The sequence below is a fragment of the Nycticebus coucang genome, chromosome 3 (genome assembly GCF_027406575.1).
Source record: "Nycticebus coucang isolate mNycCou1 chromosome 3, mNycCou1.pri, whole genome shotgun sequence".
NCBI classification, from domain to species: domain Eukaryota; kingdom Metazoa; phylum Chordata; class Mammalia; order Primates; family Lorisidae; genus Nycticebus; species Nycticebus coucang.
In genome coordinates, this window is record NC_069782.1 from 440,838 (window position 1) to 458,851 (window position 18,014).

An 18,014-nucleotide genomic window follows, 5' to 3' on the forward strand; every position below is an offset into this window, starting at 1 on the left:
TGCCCTAAACACTGTGCTATGAACGCCGAGCCTTAATCACTATTTCTATGTGATATAAAGAGCAAGTGGAGGGCAGTGTCTGTGGCTCAGTGAGTAGGGTGCCGGCCCATATACCGAGAGTGGTGGGTTCAAACATGGCCCCAGCCAAACTGCAAAAAAAAAAAAAAAAAAAAGGGGGGGTGGCACCTGTGGCTCAAAGGAGTAGGGCGCTGGCCCCACATGCCGGAGGTGGCGGGTTCAAACTGGGCCCTAGCCAAAAACTGCAAAAAAAAAAAAAAAAAAAAGAGCCAGGTGTTGTGGTGGGCACCTGTAGTCCCAGCTACTCGGGAAGCTGAGGCAAGAGAATCACCTAAGCCCAAGAGCTAGCCCAAGAGCTGGAAGTTGCTGTAAGCTGTGATATCACAGCACTCTACCAAGGGTGACAAAGTGAGACTCTGTCTCTTAAAAAACAAACAAAAAAAAGGGCGGCACCTGTGGCTCAAAGGAGTAGGGCGCCAGCCCCATATGCTGGAGTGGCGTGTTCAAGTCCAGCTCTGACCAAAAACTGCAAAAAAAAAAAAGCAAGTGGAGTATTCTATTACCATGTGGCTTAGGAATTTATTTGTTTCTTAAAATCAACCATGTTAGCTAGGACTAGACTCCCTAGAATCTATTAATGGAAAAGTAACATTAAAACATGCTTTGGGGGCAGTGCCTATGGCTTAGTGAGTAGGACCCGGACCCCATATACCGAGGGTGGTGGGTTCGAACCCAGCCCCGCCAAACTGCAATTAAAAAAAAAAAAGGAGAAGAATAAAAAAATGCTTTGGGGCTTGGCACCCATAGCTCAGTGGCTAGGGCGCTAGCCACATACTCCAGTGCGGGCAGGTTCAAACCCAGCCCCACCCTGCTAAAAACAACAAGTACAACAACAACAAAATAGCTGGGCATTGTGGTGGGTGCCTGTAATCCCAGCTACTTGGGAGGCTGAAGCAAGAGAATGTTTATGCCCAAGAGTTTGAGGTTGCTGTGAGCTATGACGCCACAGTACTCTACCAAGGGTGACAAAGTGAGACTGTCTCAAATAAAACAATTAAAAAAAAAAAAAGTGTTGGAGCGGCGCCTGTGGCTCAGTGAGTAGGGCGCTGGCCCCATATGCCGAGGGTGGCGGGTTCAAACCCAGCCCCGGCCAAACTAACAAAAAAATAGCCGGGCGTTGTGGCAGGCGCCTGTAGTCCCAGCTGCTCGGGAGGCTGAGGCAAGAGAATCGCGTAAGCCCAAGACTTAGAGGTTGCTGTGAGCTGTGTGACACCACGGCACTCTACCCAAGGGCGGTACAGTGGGACTCTGTCTCTACAAAAAAAAAAAAAAAAAAAAGTGTTGGGTGCCGGGCCCCATATGCCGGAAGTGGGGAAAAAAAAAACGCTGAGGTAAAAGTTGCAACAAATTATCCCAACAATATAGCTAAGATCATTGATGAAGGTGGCTACACTAAATAACAGACTTTCGATGTAGGTGAACAATCTTACATTGGAAGAAGAGACCATCTAGAACTTTCATAGCTGGAAAAGAGAAGTTAATGCCTGGTTTCAAAGGACAGGCCAACTCTCTTTTTTTGACAAATAGAGTCTCACTGTTGCCCTGGGTAGACTGCCATGGCATCATAGCTCACAGCAACCTCAGACTCCTGGGTTCAAGCAATCCTCTTGCCTCAGCCTTTCAAGTACAGGCTTCCAACACAATGCCCACCCAGATATTTTTCTATTTTTAGCAGAGACAGGATCTTGCTCCTGCTTAGACTGGTCCACTGGTCTCCAACTCCTGAGGTCAAGCAATCCAAACCATCTCAGTCTCCCAAAGTGGTAGGATTACAGATGTGAGTCACTGTGACCAGTCTAGGCCAACTGTCTTATTAAGAGCTAATGCTAATGCATAGCCGGGCGTTGTGGTGGGCGCCTGTAGTCCCAGCTACTCAGGAGGCTGAGGCCAGAGAATCGCCTAAGCCCAGGAGTTGGAGGTTGCTGTGAGCTGTGTGACACCACGGCATTCTACCAAGGGCGATAAAGTGAGACTCTGTCTCTACAAAAAAAAAAAAAAAAAAGAGCCAATGCAGCTGATAACTTTAAATTGAAGCCAGTGTTCATTTATCATTCCAAAACTCCTAGGGTTAAAGAATTATGCTAGGCTGGGGATAGTGGCTCAGGCCTATAATCCTAGCACTCCGGGAGGCCGAGCCAGGTGGATTGCCCGAGCTCACAGGTTCGACACAAGCCTGAGCCAGAGCAAGACCTCATCTCTAAAAATAGCCGGGTGTTGTGGGATCGCTTGAGCCCAAGAGTTTGAGGTTCCTGTGAGCTGTGACACCATCCCACTCTACCAGGGGCTACAAAGTGAGACTGTGTCTCAAAAAAAAAAGAGAAAATTATGCTAAATTTACTCTGCTTGTGCTCTAAAAATGGAACAAAGCCTGGATGATAACATATCTATTTATAGCACATTTGACTGAATATGCACATACACACACAAATATATATATATTATTTTTTTTTTTTTTCTGACAGAGTATCAGTTTGTAGCCCCCAGTAGAGCGCTATGGCATCACAGCTCACAGCAATCTCAGACTCCTGGGCTCAAGCAATTCTCCTGCCTCAGCCTCCAAGTAGCTGGGATTATAGGGGCTCCCCACAAGGCCCAATTATTTTTAGAAGTGAGGTCTCGCTATAGCTCAGGCTGGTCTCAAACTCCTGAGCATAGGCAATCTGCCTGCCTCAGATAATTTTACTATTTTTTATAGAGATCGGGTCTCCCTCTTGCTCACACTGGTCTCAAACTCCTAAACTCAACTGATCCTCCAACTTTGGTCTCCCAGAGTGCTAGGCATCATAGGTGTGAGCCACTGCACCCAGCCTATTTTACTGAATATTTTAATCCCACTGTTGAGACTCATTTCTCAGAAAAAAGTATTCCTTTCAAAATATCCCACTCACTCAAAATGCACTCAGAACTCACCCAAGAGTTCTAATGGAGATGTTCCAAGAGATTGTTTTCATGACTACTACCACAACATCCATTCTGTAGTCCATGGATCAAAGAGTAATTTCAACATTCAAGCCCTGTTATTTAATAAATATATTTTGTAAAGATATAGTTGCCAGCTGGGTACAGTGGCTCTTAGCTGTAATCCTAGCATCCAAGGCATATGGAATACGCCGCCTATGAGACTCTATCTAAAACAGTGGGTCATGACCCCTTTGGACTGTATTAAAGGTTTGCGGCATTAGGAAGGTTGAGAACCACCGATCTAAAAAAAAAAGCTAGGCTTGGTGCCTGTAGCTCAGCAGCTAGGGCTCTAGCCACATACATGGGAGCTGGCAGGTTGAAACCTGGCCCAGATCAGCCAAACAACAATGACAACTACAACAACAACAAAAAAATAGCCAGGCATTGTGGTGGGCGCCTATAGCCCCAGCTACTTGGGAGGCTGAAGCAAGAGAATCACTTAAGCCCAAGAGTTTAAGCTGACTGTGAGCTGTTATGTTACGCACTCTGCCAAGGGTGACATAATAAAACTCTGTCTCAAAAAAAAAAAAAGCTGGGTGGCACCTGTGGCTCAGTCGGTAAGGCGCCGGCCTCATATACCGAGGGTGGCGGGTTCAAACCCGGCCCCGGCTGAACTGCAACCAAAAAATAGTCGGGCGTTGTGGCGGGCGCCTGTAGTCCCAGCTACTCGGGAGGCTGAGGCAAGAGAATCGCTTAAGCCCAGGAGTTGGAGGTTGCTGTGAGCTGTGTGATGCCATGGCACTCTACCGAGGGCCATAAAGTGAAACTCTTGTCTCTACAAAAAAAAAAAAGCTATAGCTGCCATAGATAGTGAATCCTATGGATCTAAGCAGTCAACTGAAAACCTCTGGAAAGAATTACTATTCTATGTGGATGCCATTAAGAACACTTATGATTCAAAAAAGAAAGTTAAAATATCAACATTAACAGATGTTTGGAAGACCCTGATTTCAGGGTGGCACCTGTGGCTCAAAGGAGTAGGGCACCTGTTCCATATCCCAGAGGTGGTGGGTTCAAACCCAGCCCCGGCCAGAAACTACAAAAAAATAAAAATAAATAAAGAAAGAAACTGATTTCAACCCACATGGATGACTTTGGTGAGTTCAAGAATTCAGTGAAAGAAGTCACTGCATATGTGGTAAAAACAGCAAGAAAACTAGAATTAGAAGTGAAATCTAAATGTTTGCAATGTCAGTGCAGTGGCTCACACCTATAATCCCAGTATTCTAGGAGGCCAAGGCAGGTGGATTGCTTGAGCTCAGTTCAAGACCATCCTGAGCAAGAGTAAGACCCCCATCTCTAAAAAAAACCTAGGTGGGCGGCGCCTGTGGCTCAGTGAGTAGGGCGCCGGCCCCATATACCGAGGGTGGTGGGTTCAAACCCGGCCCCAGCCAAACTGCAACCAAAAAAAAATAGCTGGGCGTTGTGGCGGGTGCCTGTAGTCCCAGCTACTTGGGAGGCTGAGGCAAGAGAATCAAGGCTAAGCCCAGGAGTTGGAGGTTGCTGTGAGCTGTGTGAGGCCACGGCACTCTACCGAGGGCCATAAAGTGAGACTCTGTCTCTAAAAAAAAATAAAATAAAAAAAACCCAGGTGTTGTGGCAGGTGCCTGCAATCCCAGATACTTAGGAAGCTGGGGAAAGAGAATCCCTTAGACCTAAAAGTTTGAGGTTGCTGCCAGCTATGATGCCCTTGTACCCTACCAAAGGTGACAAAGTGAAACTCTGTCTCAAAAAAAAACTTAATGAATGAGAACTTGCCTCTTATGGATGAGCAAAGAAAAGTGGTTTCTTGGGATGGAATATATTCTTAGTGAAAATACCACAAACATTATTGAAATGACAGCAAAAGATTCAGAATATTCCATAAACTTAGCTGATAAAGCAATGGTTTGAGAGGATTGACTCCAATTGTGAAAGAAGTTTACCCACAGTAAAATGCTACCAAACATCACATACTACAAAGAAATCTTTCATGAAAGAGTGAATCAATGTGGCAAACTTCACTATTGTCTTATTTTAAGAAATTACCATTCACAGCAATATTCAGCAACCACCACCCTAATCAGTCAGCAGCCATCAGTATCAATGCAAGACTATCCACTAACAAAAAGACTATGACTCACTGAAGGCTCAAATATCATTAACGCTTTTCAGCAGTAAAGTTTTAGGGCGGGGCGGTGTGGGGTGGGGGGAGTGGGTGGGACACGGTTGTTTTGTTTTGTTTTTAAAGATAGGGACTTGCTCTGTAGCCCAGGCTATATAGTACAGTGGCAAGATCATAGCTTATTGCAGCCTCAAACTCCTGGGCTCAAGCAATCTCCCACCTCAGCCTCCTAAATAGCCAGGCCTACAGGTACAGGTAATTCATATGCAACGCTGGGTGTGGTGGCCTATAATCCCCGCCCTTGGGAGGCGAAGGTAGGTGAATTGCCTGAGCTCACCAGTTCAAGACCAGCCTGAGCAAGATACTATCTCCAAAAAAAAAACAAAAATAGCCAGGTGTTGTGGTGGGCACCTGTAATTCCACCTAATTGGGAGGCTGAGGCAAGAGAATCGCTTGAGCCCAAGAGTTTGAGGTTGCTGAAAGCTAAGACACCACGGCACTCTATCAAGGGTGACAAAATGAGACTGTCTCAAAAAAAAAAAAGCAAGGGTGGGACCTATTGCTCAAGAAATAGAGCACTGACCCCATATACCAGGGGTGGCATCAAGGATGGCCCGGGCCAAACTTGCAAAAAAAAAAAAAATTTAAGTGGCTGGGCACCCGTAGCACAGTGGTTATGCCACATACAGCCTTGTTAGCCAGGCTAGCCACTGAGGCTGTTGGGTTCAAGCCCAGCCTGGGCCTGCTAAACAACAATGACAACTGCAAACAAAAAAATAGCCAGGCATTGTGGCAGGCTCTGATAGCCCCAGCTACTTGTGAGGCTGAGGCAAGAGAATCCATTAAGCCCAAAAGAGTTTGAGGTTGCTGTGAGCTGTGATGTCACAGCACTCTACCTAGAGCGACAGCTTGAAGATCTATCTCAAAAAACAAAAACAAAAACAAAAAAAAGCTTAGGAGTTTATGGTGTGGATGACTCACGCTTATAATCCTCGCACTCTTGGAGGCCGAGGCAGGTGGAATGCTTGAGCTCAGGAGTTTGAGACCAGCTTGAGGAAGAGCAAGACCCCTTCTCTGAAAATAGCCAGGCAAGGGTGGTGCCTGTGGCTCAGTGAGTAGGGCGCTGGCCCCATATACCAAGGGTGGTGGGTTCAAATCTGGCCCCAGCCAAACTGCAAGAAAAAAAAAGCTGGGCATTGTGGCAGGCACCTGTACTCCCCGCTACTCGGGAGGCTGAGGCAAGAGAATCACCTAAGGGCGGCACCTGTGGCTCAAGTAGTAGGGTGCCGGTCCCATATGCTGGAGTGGCGGGTTCAAACCCAGCCCCAGCCAAAAACCACAAAAAAAAAAAAAAAAAAAAAGAGAAAGAGAATCACCTAAGCCCAAGAGCTGAAGGTTGCTGTGAGCTGTGATGCCACAGCACTCTACCAAGGGTGACAAAATGAGACTCTATCTCTGAAAAAATAAATAAATAAAATAAAAATACTCAGGCATACATGCCAGTAATCCTAGCACTCTGGGTGACCGAGGTGGATGGATTGCCTGAGCTCATGGGTTCGAGACCAGCCTGAGCAAGTGCGAGACCCCATCTATAAAAACAGCCAGGCAAAATAGCCAGGCGTTGTGGCGGGCGCCTGTAAGTCTCAGCTACTCGGGAGGCTGAGGCAAGAGAATGGCTTAAACCTAGGAGATGGAGGTTGCTGTGAGCAGTGTGACACCATGGCACTCTCCTGAAGGTGACAAAGTGAGACTCTGTCTCTACAAAAAAAAAAAAAAAAAACAGCCAGGCAGGGTGGTGCCTGTGGCTCAGTAAGTAAGAGTGCCAGTCCCATATACTGAGGGTGGAGGGTTCAAACCCGGCCCTGGCCAAACTGCAACAAAAAAAAACAGCCAGGCGTCGTGGCGGGCACCTGTACTTACCATCTACTCAGGAGGCTGAGGCAAGAGAATTGCTTGAGCCCAAGAGTTTGAAGTTGCTATGAGCTGTCTACTGATGGTGACAAAGTGAGACTGTTTCAAAAAAGAAAAAAAAGAAAAGAAAAAGCCAGGTACGGTGGCTCATGCCTGTAATCCCAGCACTTGGGAGGCCGAGACAGGTGGATTGCCTGAGTTCACAGGTCTGAGACAGAGGGAGACACCATCTCTAAAAACATGTGGGCATTGTATAGGACGCCTATAGTCTCAACTACTTAGGAGGCTGAGGCAAGGGAATTACTTAAGAGTGCGCTATGAATTGTGATAGCACAGCACTCTACCCAGGGTGACAAAGTGAGATCCTGTCTCAAAAAAAAAAAAAAAGAAAATGGGCAGCGCCTGTGGCTCAAAGGAGTAGGGCGCTGGACCCATACGCCAGAGGTGGCAGGTTCAAACCCAGCCCCGGCCAAAAAAACGGCAAAAAAAAAAAAAAAAAAAAAAAGGGGGCGGTGCCTGTGGCTCAAGGAGTAGGGCGCAGGTCCCATATGCTGGAGGTGGTGGGTTCAAACCCAGCCCCAGCCAAAAACCACCAAAAAAAAAAAAAAAAAAGAAGAAGACTAAAAGTCACTGAGTACTATCATTCCCTCATACCCCTCTTCTTATCTATCAGCAAGTCCCCAACAGCTCTTCCTCCAAAATATCTCCCTAAGTCAACCACCGAGGTGTAAGCCACTGCAACAAGTACACCAACCTCTCAACATTTTACTTGACCTCCATTTTATCCATATGACAATGTTCATAAGATCACAGAACTCACCAACTGAATCTCCAGCCTAGGTTTTCCCTACAACTCAGACTCAAGGCCAACTCCTCACCACATCTGCGAGGAACAGCATTGTTGGAAGACTGACTCTCCAACCCAGACTGCTATCTATCCCTTATCCTAGCCACATCAGTCTTACTATGTTCCTGGAGGATACTGACCCCTTCCCACCTCAGGGACAGCATATGTTGTCCTTTCAGCTTGGAAGACTCTGTCCCTCACTCTTCTCATAGCTAGCTTCTTCTCACATTCCAGAGCTTAACTAACATTGAGAGTTAGAAAAGTTGAATGGGAAGAGGCTGGGTGAAGTGGCTTACATCTGTAATCCTAGCACTCTGGGAGGCCTAGGCAGGTGGATTGCTTGAGATCACAAGTTCAAAACCAGCCTGAGCAAAAAACAAGACCCCGTCTCATACTAAAAATAGAAAAACTGGGTGGTGCCTGTGCCTCAAGGGAGTAGGGTGCCGGCCCCATATACCGAGATGGCGGGTTCAAACCCAGCCCCAGCCAAAAACTGAAAAAAAAAAAAAGAAAAGAAAGAAAGAAAAGAAAAACTGAGGCAAGAGATCACTTGAGCCCGAGTTAGAGGTTATTCTGAGATATGATGCCATGGCACTCTACCCAGGGGAGCAGCTTGAGACTCTGTCTCAAAAAAAAAAAAAAAAGAAAAAGAAAAGTCAAATGGGCAGGAAAATAAGAAACGCAGGGGCATCATGGACAGGGGTATGTATGTGAAAAAATAACCAGGCCAAGCACTGTGGCTCACGCCTGTAATCCTAGTACTCTAGGAGGCCAAAGCGGGTGGATAACCTGAGTTCACAAGTTTGACACCCAGCCTAAGCTATAGCAAGAACCCCATCTCTAAAAACAGCCTGGCATTGTGGTGGGCAACTGTAATTCCAGCTATATGGAAGGCTGAGGCAAGTCTGAAGTTGCTGTGAGCTATGACACCACAGCACTCTACCAAAGGTGACAAAGTGAGACTCTGTCTCAAAAAAAAAAAAAAAAAAGAAAGAAGAAAGAATAACCATCTGGGCCAAACTTGGTAGCACATGTGTGTAGTCCCAGCTACTTGAGAGGCTGAGGGAGGAGGATCCCTTGAGCCCAGAATTTGGAAGTTGCAATGAGCTATGATCATGCCACTGTACTCCAGCCTGGACAACAAAGTGAGACCGTACCTCAAACAAACAGAGTAACAGGCTATAAAAGCATAGGAACAAGATGGGTGGGTACAGTGACAAAATGGGGGGATTATAGTAAGAGACAGGGACTAAGTGGAAGTGACAGACTTGGGGAGTTTGTGGTGACAGGACAGGGGATCAGCAGCCAACTGGGGTAATTAGTAACAAATGGAAGGGTAACACAGGTAGATAAACTGTAAGGACACAAAATAGCAGGTGAGGAGAATCACAAAGGGCACCCAGTAAGGTGGATGGAGGAAGGTGACAGATGTGAGGGAAGAAATGGGATGGGTATAAAGGAAGAAACAGGGCAGTGAGGGACAAGGTGACAGGCCAGGGAAGGTGACAAAATGGAAACAGGTGACTAATGACGTCTGAAATCATAATGGGGAGAGCGGGATGTGACAGGAAAGGAGTGGTGATGGAAAGGGGGGAAGTAATATAAAGAGGAGTGACTAGGCGGCGCCTGTGGCTCAGTCGGAAAGGCGCCGGCCCCATATACCGAGGGTGGCGGGTTCAAACCCAGCCCCGGCCAAACTGCAACCAAAAAATAGCCGGGCGTTGTGGCAGGCGCCTGTAGTCCCAGCTACTCGGGAGGCTGAGGCAAGAGAATCGCTTAAGCCCAGGAGTTGGAGGTTGCGGTGAGCTGTGTGAGGCCACGGCACTCTACCGAGGGCCATAAAGTGAGACTCTGTCTCTACAAAAAAAAAAAAAAAAGAGGAGTGACTGGACAAGAGAAGTGCTGACAGTGAGCACTGAGAGGGAAGTGTCTCACAGATAGGCAGGAGAAGAACAGTGGGGGAACACTGACAGTGGGGACACCAAAAATAGGGCAAGGCACTGATGGCAAGGGTCCCTAACAGATGACAGGTAAGAGGTGTAGCACTAAAGAGGGATGGAGGCTGGTACTGACATCCAAAAAGAACTGACAGGGAGTGACTTAACAGGCAAGGGTGGGGCAGTGCCTTCGGAGCACTGAAAGCAAAGGGGAGGGAGCTTGACAGGTAGGGAGGGGGAAATATTTATGAGGGGAACTCAATGGCAATGGGGGTCAGTGACACGTAGGGCACTACAGGGACAGGTGAGCAATGATAGCAGAGAGACTACCGACTACAAAGAAGGGGAACTGACATGGAGAGCACTGACTTATGATGGTACTGACAGAGAGGGGTCATTAACAAGGGAGCGCTGACTGAGGAGGTGGGCACTGATGGGGGAGCTCTAACTGACAGCGGCACTGAAAGAGAAGACACTAAGGAGCTGGCACGGACAGATGGAGGGGAGCACTGCCAGGGAGGGACACTGATCAGGGGGTACTGACTGGTGAGGAGCAATGACTGATGGGTCACTGACTGATATGGTCAATGATGGACTGATGGGTCACTGACTGATATGGTCAATGATGGACTGACGGGTCACTGACTGACGGGGGACTGACTGACTGAGGTGGGTCACTCACTGACGGTGTCAATGATGGACTGACGGGGTCACTGACTAACAGGGACCTTGACTGGCTGGCCGGGTCACTCACTGATGGTGTCAATGATGGACTGACAAGGACACTGACTGGCTGACCGGATCACTCACTGACGGTGTCAATGATGGACTGATGGGATCACTAACTGACGGGGTCACTGACTGATGGGGACAATGACTGGCTGACCAGGTCACTCACGGACAGTGTCAATGATGGACTGATGGGATCACTAACTACGGGGTCACTGACTGATGGGGACAATGACTGGCTGGCCAGGTCACTCACTGACGGTGTCAATGATGGACTGACAGGGACACTGACTGGCTGACCGGGTCACGCACTGATGGGATCACTGACTGATGGAGACACTGACTGGCTGACCGGGTCACTCACTGATGGGATCACTGACAGTGTCAATGATGGACTGAAGAGATGACTGACAGTGTCAATGATGGACTGACGGGGTCACTGACTGACAGGGACACTGACTGACGGGGTCGAAGATGGACTGAAGGGATCACTGACTGACGGGGTCACTGACAGGGCACTAACTGACAAGAGCACTGACTGGCGGGGCAACGATCGATAAGGTCACTGATTGACAGTCGTGGGCACTGAATGAATGACAGGGGCACTGCTGCGGGTAAGGACTGCCAGGCGGGCCGGCAGAAGCACTTACCTGCCCTGCGGGCCGGGCGTCGCGGCGGCTCCTTGGAGGCCCAGGTGGAGGCCAGGGCGCTGGTGGAGGCGAAGCCCGGGTGGCCTCGGAAGGACCGCACGCACATGGACCCGGCCCGGGCGCGGCGCCTACAGACACAGGCGCAGCCGACCGGTGGCTCGGGACCGGCTCCGGGCTGCGGGCGGCCTTCGGATCGCTCCAAAATGGCGGCGGTGGCGGCGCGGGGGCGCGCGCGCTCGGGGGCGGTGGGGTCTCCGCCTGGGACGCGCACGCCGCAGCCGGGGCGGGCCCAGGGGCGGGGCCTCTCAGTGGGCGGAGACCGAGCGCGCTCCGGTACCCGCGGAGCCGCGGGAGGCACGGGGTGTGGGACGCTGCGAGTCTGCCACGGAGGCCTGTGGGAGCCTTTAGCATGTGGCGGGACAGTGGTTGTTTCTCTGGTTTTACTTTCCCTCTTCGGTATTTGCTGAATTTTTATGCAAACACGATTAACTCTTGTTCTGAGGTAATACGTTTTCTAATGCAAGCAGCAGCCAAGCAAGCCCACTACGCGCCGGAGGCGGAGCTTCCTAATGGGCCCCCGAATGTCCCTGTTCTCCCAGGGGCCTTCCTCTCTGCTAAAGCCTCCCCCACGGAGGCAGCGGGCAGCGCCCTGAGTTCCTCGGACGCGTGGCGTGGACACCGCCGAGTGAGCAGTGTCGCCCTCGTGGCGCGCGGAGGTCCCTGCGTCCCTTTTCATACCTGCACTGGGAGAGCCTGAGCGGGCAGCCAGCAGACCTCCAGGTTTTCTCCAGGTGCCCCTCAGATTCTTGCACAGAGGTTTTTGCAAATTATTTCAGGTGTCAGCGTTAGCCTTGGTAAAGTTTGGAGGAAAAAATTGAACACTTAAGGAGTATCTGTCAATTTACTGCCTCGGCTCCAAATTTCCCGGGCCTCTCAGAAGGGTCTCTGGGCCCGCCGGCACGGGCGGCTTGGCCAGGAGAGGGCACCCGAGAGGCGCGTCAGGAGGAAAGGGCGGCGCGCCGGTCGCGGCCGCACTCTACAGCACCCTTTGGGCAGCATTGCGGCAGAAGGTGAGCCATCTCCCCCACACAGCTCTTCCCCTAGTAGTCCAAAGGACAGATTTCTGGCAAAGTCAGTCGAGTGGACTTCCAGGAAGCTGCGCCAGCCTGACGCCCTGTTCTCAGGCTCTGTCCCCGGGAATCTGCTCCTCCACTTCGCTGTGTGGCCCGCTCTGTACTACCGCCACCCTGGCGCGAGACCCCTTTCTCGCACTCAGGAACTCAGCGGTCTCCCCCACTTCCGTCCTGGAATACTTGCTGTACCTCAGCTTGCCGTAATCAGCAGAGCACCCTGAGAGCTCCAGTTAACATAGGTCGGATCACGCACACCCCCGGCCCCTGGCAGGGGCCAGAGTTCTTGCTGTTGCCCACAAGGACCAACGTGATCTGACCTCTCCCTGTTTGCTTTGGATTCCCCCATTCAGGGCTGGACAGGGATTCCCGCTTTCGCTAGCCCCAGGTAAGTTCAGAAATCAGACCCTCATTTCCAAGCACAAACAGCCTGCCTTTTCCAGGACACCCTCTCTGGGCTCTAGCAAAGTGGTGAGCAAAGATCCTGAAACACTGAGTAGTTCCACCTTCAGTAGGGAGCACACATCCTAATCCCTTCCCTGATATATCCTTGACATAGTGGAGGAGGGACTGCATTTCATTCATTTGTTAATGCATCATTAACTTTGAAAAGATGTTTTTCAGCCGGGCGTGGTGGCTCACGCCTGTAGTCCCAGCGCTGTGGGAGGCCGAGGCGGGTGGGTTGCCTGAGCTCAGAGGTTCCAGATCAGTATGAGCAGCAGTGAGCCAGAGTAAAACCCCGTCTCTACTACCATCAAAAACAGCCGGACGTTGTGGTGGGCGTCTGTAATCCCCTAATCCCAGCTACTGGGGAGGCAACGGGAAAGAGCATCGCCAGAGGAAGAAACATTAAAAAAAAAAGAAGAAAATGAACAAACAAACAAAAAAAAGTACTTCAAACTAAGAAGAATGAACAAGCAAGCTGAAATTTAAAAAAGAAAAGAAAAGATGTTTTTCCACCTACCAAGTTCTGGCCAACCAGTTCTATATACCCCTAGACAAAGGGTCCATGTGAGAGACTTCCAATTTAGGTCTTCCCCTTTGCCAGAAGCACTGGTGCTTTTTTACTCCTTCTGTATTCCTTTCTGTCTAATAAAATTCTATCTTACCACTGATTTGTGGTCCCTGGGTTCATTCTTCAAATCCCTGAGACCAAGGACCTACTGATGAAGAAATTCTGGTAACACTGTGACAACCAACCTCGGCACAAGCCATTGCAGCTGTTGCACTACACCCTTGATGCTCTTCCCTTAGTTATTGCTTTGCTTGCCTTGAAGATCTTCAGTACATTGTTCCCTTCTCAGTGAGGGCTTCATGGCCACTTTTTTTTTTTTTAGACAGGGTCTCACTTTGTCGCCCTCGTAGAGTGCAGTGATATCACAGCTCACAGCAACCTCCAACTCCTGGGCTCAAACAATTCTCCTGCCTCTGCCTCCCAAGTAGCCGGGACTACAGGCACCTACCAAAATGCCCAGCTATTTTTTGGTTGCAGCCCTCATTGTTGTGTGGCGGCCCGCTGGATTTGAACCCGCCAGCTCAGGTGTATGGCGCCTTAGTTGCTTGAGCCACAAGCGCCAAGCCTGTTTTTTTTTTTTTTGTTTTTAGAGACAGGGTCTCACTCTGGCTCAGGCTCTCAGGCTGGTCTCAAACCTGTGAGCTCAAGCAATCCACCCACCCCAGCCTCCCAGAGTGCTAAGAGATAGAAAAGAATTTATGTAGCAATGCTAACTTTTTTTTTTTTTTTTTGAGACAGAGTCTCACTTGGTCACCCTTGGTAGAGCGCTGTGGAGTCTTAGCTCGCAGCAATCTCAAACTCTTGGGCTCAAGTGATCCTCTTGCCTGAGCCTCCCAAATAGCTGGGACTATAGGTGCCAGTCACAATGCCTGGCTATTTTTAGAGATGGAGTCTTGCTCTGACTCAGGCTGGCCTTAAAACTGTGAGCTCAGGCAATCCACCAGCCTCGGCCTCGGCCTCCCAAGTGCTGGGATTATAGGCCTGAGCCACCTCGCCCAGTAGGCAATGCTAACATCTAATCCTCAAAAGCAGGGGTCCTCAAACTGCGGCCCGCGGGCCACATGAAGCAGTATGATTGTATTCGTTCCCGTTTTGTTTTTTTACTTCAAAATAAAATATGTGCAGTGTGCACAGGAATTTGTTCATAGTTTTTTTTTAAACTATAGCCTGGCCCTCCAACGGTCTGAGGGACAGTGAACTGGCCCCATGTTTTAAAAGTTTGAAGACCCCTGCAAGCTTCTGCTTACAAATTTACCCTTGGGCCAGTATCTAGGAAGCTGGATTTTAGGAATGTTCCCACCATTGCCAGGGCTAACCAGAGTGGCTCATTATGCCTAAACTATTTGTACAAATCATGAGATTTATGTTAAACATCTGCTTCCCTTCTGGGAGTCTGAAATGGTAGGCACCTGGTAGAGGCTACCTATGCAAACAGCCATGTAATAGGCTGAATGGTGGGCTCTCAAAAGATAAATCTATCTGGGGGCATGGTGGCTCATGCCTGTAATTCCAGCACTGCAGGAGGAAGAAATGCTTGAGCTCAGGAGTTCAAGACTTGCCTGAGTGAGGATGAGAACCCAACTTACAAAAAAATGAGAAACCCTGGGTGGCACCTGTGGCTCAATGAGTAGGGCGTCAGTCCCATATATGGAGGGTGGTGGGTTCAAACCCAGCCCCGGCGAAACTGCAACAACAAAAAAAATAGCCGGGTGTTGTGGCGGGCGCCTGTAGTCCCAGCTGCTCGGGAGGCTGAGGCAAGAGAATCGCCTAAGCCCAAGAGTTGGAGGTTACTGTGAGCTGTGATGCCACAGCACTCTACCAAGGGTGACAAAGTGAGACTCTGTCTCTAAAAAAAAAAAAAAAGAGAGAGAGAAACCCAGGGGGCCCCATGGCAAGTGCCTGTAATCCCAGCGGCTTCTGGAGGCTGAGGCAGAGGGATGTCCACAGTCCCAGTCTGAGGTTGCAGTGAGCTATGACGCTATTGCACTCTTCTCAGGGTATAGGGTGGGACTCTGTCTCAACAACAACAACAAAAAAGCAAGAAAATAAAAAGAAAAAAATAAAAAATAAGCATCTCGGTGCCTATAGCTCAGCAGCTAGGACATCAGCCACGTACATCAGAACTGGCAGGTTCAAATCCAGCCCCAGCCTGCCAAACAACAATGACAACTACAACCAAAAAAATAGCTGGGCACTGTGGTGGGTGCCTGTAGTCCCAGCTGCTTGGGAGGCTGAAGCAAGAGACTCGCTTAAGCCCAAGAGTTGAGATTGCTGTGAGCTGTGACGCCACAGCACTCTACCAAGGGTGACAAAGTGAGACTCTGTCTCAATAAAATAAAGGGGCAGTGCCTTTAGCTCAAGGAGTAGGGCACCAGCCCCATATGCCAAGGGTGGCAGGTTCAAACCCAGCCCCTGCCAAAAAAATAAAAATAAAAAAATAAAATAAAAAGTAAAAAATAACCGGGTGGCGCCTGTGGCTCAAAGGAGTGGGCCCCTGGCCCCATATACCAGAGGTGGCGGATTCAGGCCTGGCCCCAGCCAAAAACTGCAAAGAATAAATAAATAAATAATAAATAAGGAAAGAAATTAAAAAAAAAGACATATCTACCTAGAACCTGCAAATGTGACTTTCTTTGGGGAAGGGGTTTTTGCAGATATAAAGGAAGAATGTAAGTTAAGGATCTTGAAATGAGATAATCACAGGTTAGGGTGGGTCCTAAACTCAATGGTAAGTGTCCTTACAAGAGAAGGGAGACGGGCGGCGCCTGTGGCTCAGTGAGCAGGGTGCCGGCCCCATATACCAAGGGTGGTGGGTTCAAACCCAGCCCCAGCCAAAACTGCAACAATAAAATAGCCGGGCATTGTGGCAGGTGCCTGTAGTCCCAGCTACTCGGGAGGCTGAGGCAAGAGAATTGCCTAAGCCCAGGAGCTGAAGGTTGCTGTGAGCTGTGTGATGCCATGGCACTCTACCATGGGCGATAAAGTGAAACTCTGTCTCTATAAAAAAAAAAAAAAAGAGAGAGAGAAGGGAGACAAAGAAAAGTTGATGTGAAGACAGAGCAGAGATAGGAGTGATGCCAATCCAAGGAACATCAAGGATTGCCAGCAGCCGCCCCAAGTTAGGAGAGAGGAATGGAACAGACTCTCACTCAGCCTCCAGAAGGAACCAAATCTGCTGACACTTTGATTTTGAACTTTCAGTTTCTGAGACAAAGACTAAATTTTGGTTGTTTTAAGACACTCAGTTTGTGGTAATTTGTCATAGCCGCCATAGGAAGGAAATATAAGCTCCCAATAAAACCACAGGTGCCAAGTCTCTAGTGAGTTTCCCCAAAGGGCAATAATTTGTGTGTTGTCACTCCTTGCTGGGAAAGTAACTGCATCCCACGTAATGCCAATGAGAACTTTGGGAGCCCACAAATCTCCACTAAACTTTATCCATGTGCCTCTTCCCTTTGCTGATTGTACTCTGCATCTTTCTGCTATAATAAGTAATGGTGGCCATGAGAAGGAGTATATACTGAGTCCTGTGAGTCCTCCTAGCAAATTATCCATCAAACCTGGGAGTAATCTCTCTTTTTTTTTTGAGACAGAGCCTCAAGCTGTCACCCTAGGTAGAGTGCTAGAGTACTGTGCCATCACAGCTCACAGCAACCTCCAACTCCTGGGTTCAAGGGATTCTCTTGCATCTGCCTCCCAAGTAGGTGGGACTACTGGCGCCTGCCACAACACCCAGGTATTTTTTGGTTGCAGCCATCATTGTTGTTTGGCAAGCCCAGGCTGGATTCGAACCTGCCAGCTCAAGTGTATGTGGCTGGTGCCTTAACCGCTTGAGCCACAGGGGCTGAGCCACCTGGGAGTAATCTTGGGAGCTGCTGTACAATAAAAACCATATAACATCCAGGCGCAGTGGTTTATGCCTGTAATCCTAGCACAAGACTAGCATCAGCAATATAGCAAAGCATTGTCTCTACAAAAAATTTAAAAACTAGCTAGAGGCAGAGTGAGGTGGCTCACGCCTGTAATCTTAGCACTCTGGGAGGCTGAGGTGGGTGGATTACTTGAGTTCAGGAGTTGAACAAGAGCTATACCCTGTCTCTACTAAAAAATAGAAAAATTAGATAGACCTTATGGCATGTGCCAGTACTTCCAGCTACTTGGGAGGTTAAAACAGGAGGAGTGCTTGAGCCCATGAGTGTGAGGTTGCTGTGAGCTAGGGTGTCACAACACTCCAGCCCAGGCAGTTAAGACAGTTAGACTATGCCTTCAAAAAAAAAAAAAAAAAAAGGCTGAGGGGGAGGGGGTGGCAGTGCCTGTGGCTCAGTGAGCAGTGGCCCACATACCGAGGGTGGTGGGTTCAAACCCGACCAGGCCAAACTGCAACAAAAAATAGCTGAGCATTGTGGCGGGCAACTGCAGTCCCAGCTACTCGGGAGGCTGAGGCAAGAGAATCTTCTAAGCCCAAGAGCTGGAGGTTGCTGTGAGTTGTGACGCCATTGCACTCTACCGCGGGCAACATAGTAAAACTCTGTTTCCAAAAAAAAAAAAATTAGGAGTTGTTACTGTAGTCTAGCCTACAACCACTCTAAGCTTGGAGTGGAGCGTTCTCACAAAAAATACAGCAGTCATGCATCACTTAATGACGGGTTATG

General features: G+C 49.0%; 1 protein-coding gene across 9 annotated transcripts in view; it reads right to left on the reverse strand.

Moving 5' to 3' along the window:
• The window catches only part of PPP6R2 (protein phosphatase 6 regulatory subunit 2), a 100,338-nt gene extending 88,911 nt beyond the window's left edge, over positions 1-11,427 (reverse strand). For 4 of the 9 annotated variants that reach the window (XM_053586685.1, XM_053586684.1, XM_053586682.1 and 1 more), the window contains exon 1: positions 11,218-11,426. The gene's annotated coding sequence lies outside the window, so the exon portion shown is untranslated. Of the gene's footprint in view, positions 1-11,217 lie in introns of all 9 variants that reach the window. The other 5 variants (XM_053586686.1, XM_053586688.1, XM_053586689.1 and 2 more) reach the window with 3 other exon arrangements.
• Positions 11,428-18,014: the final 6,587 nt, after the last annotated feature.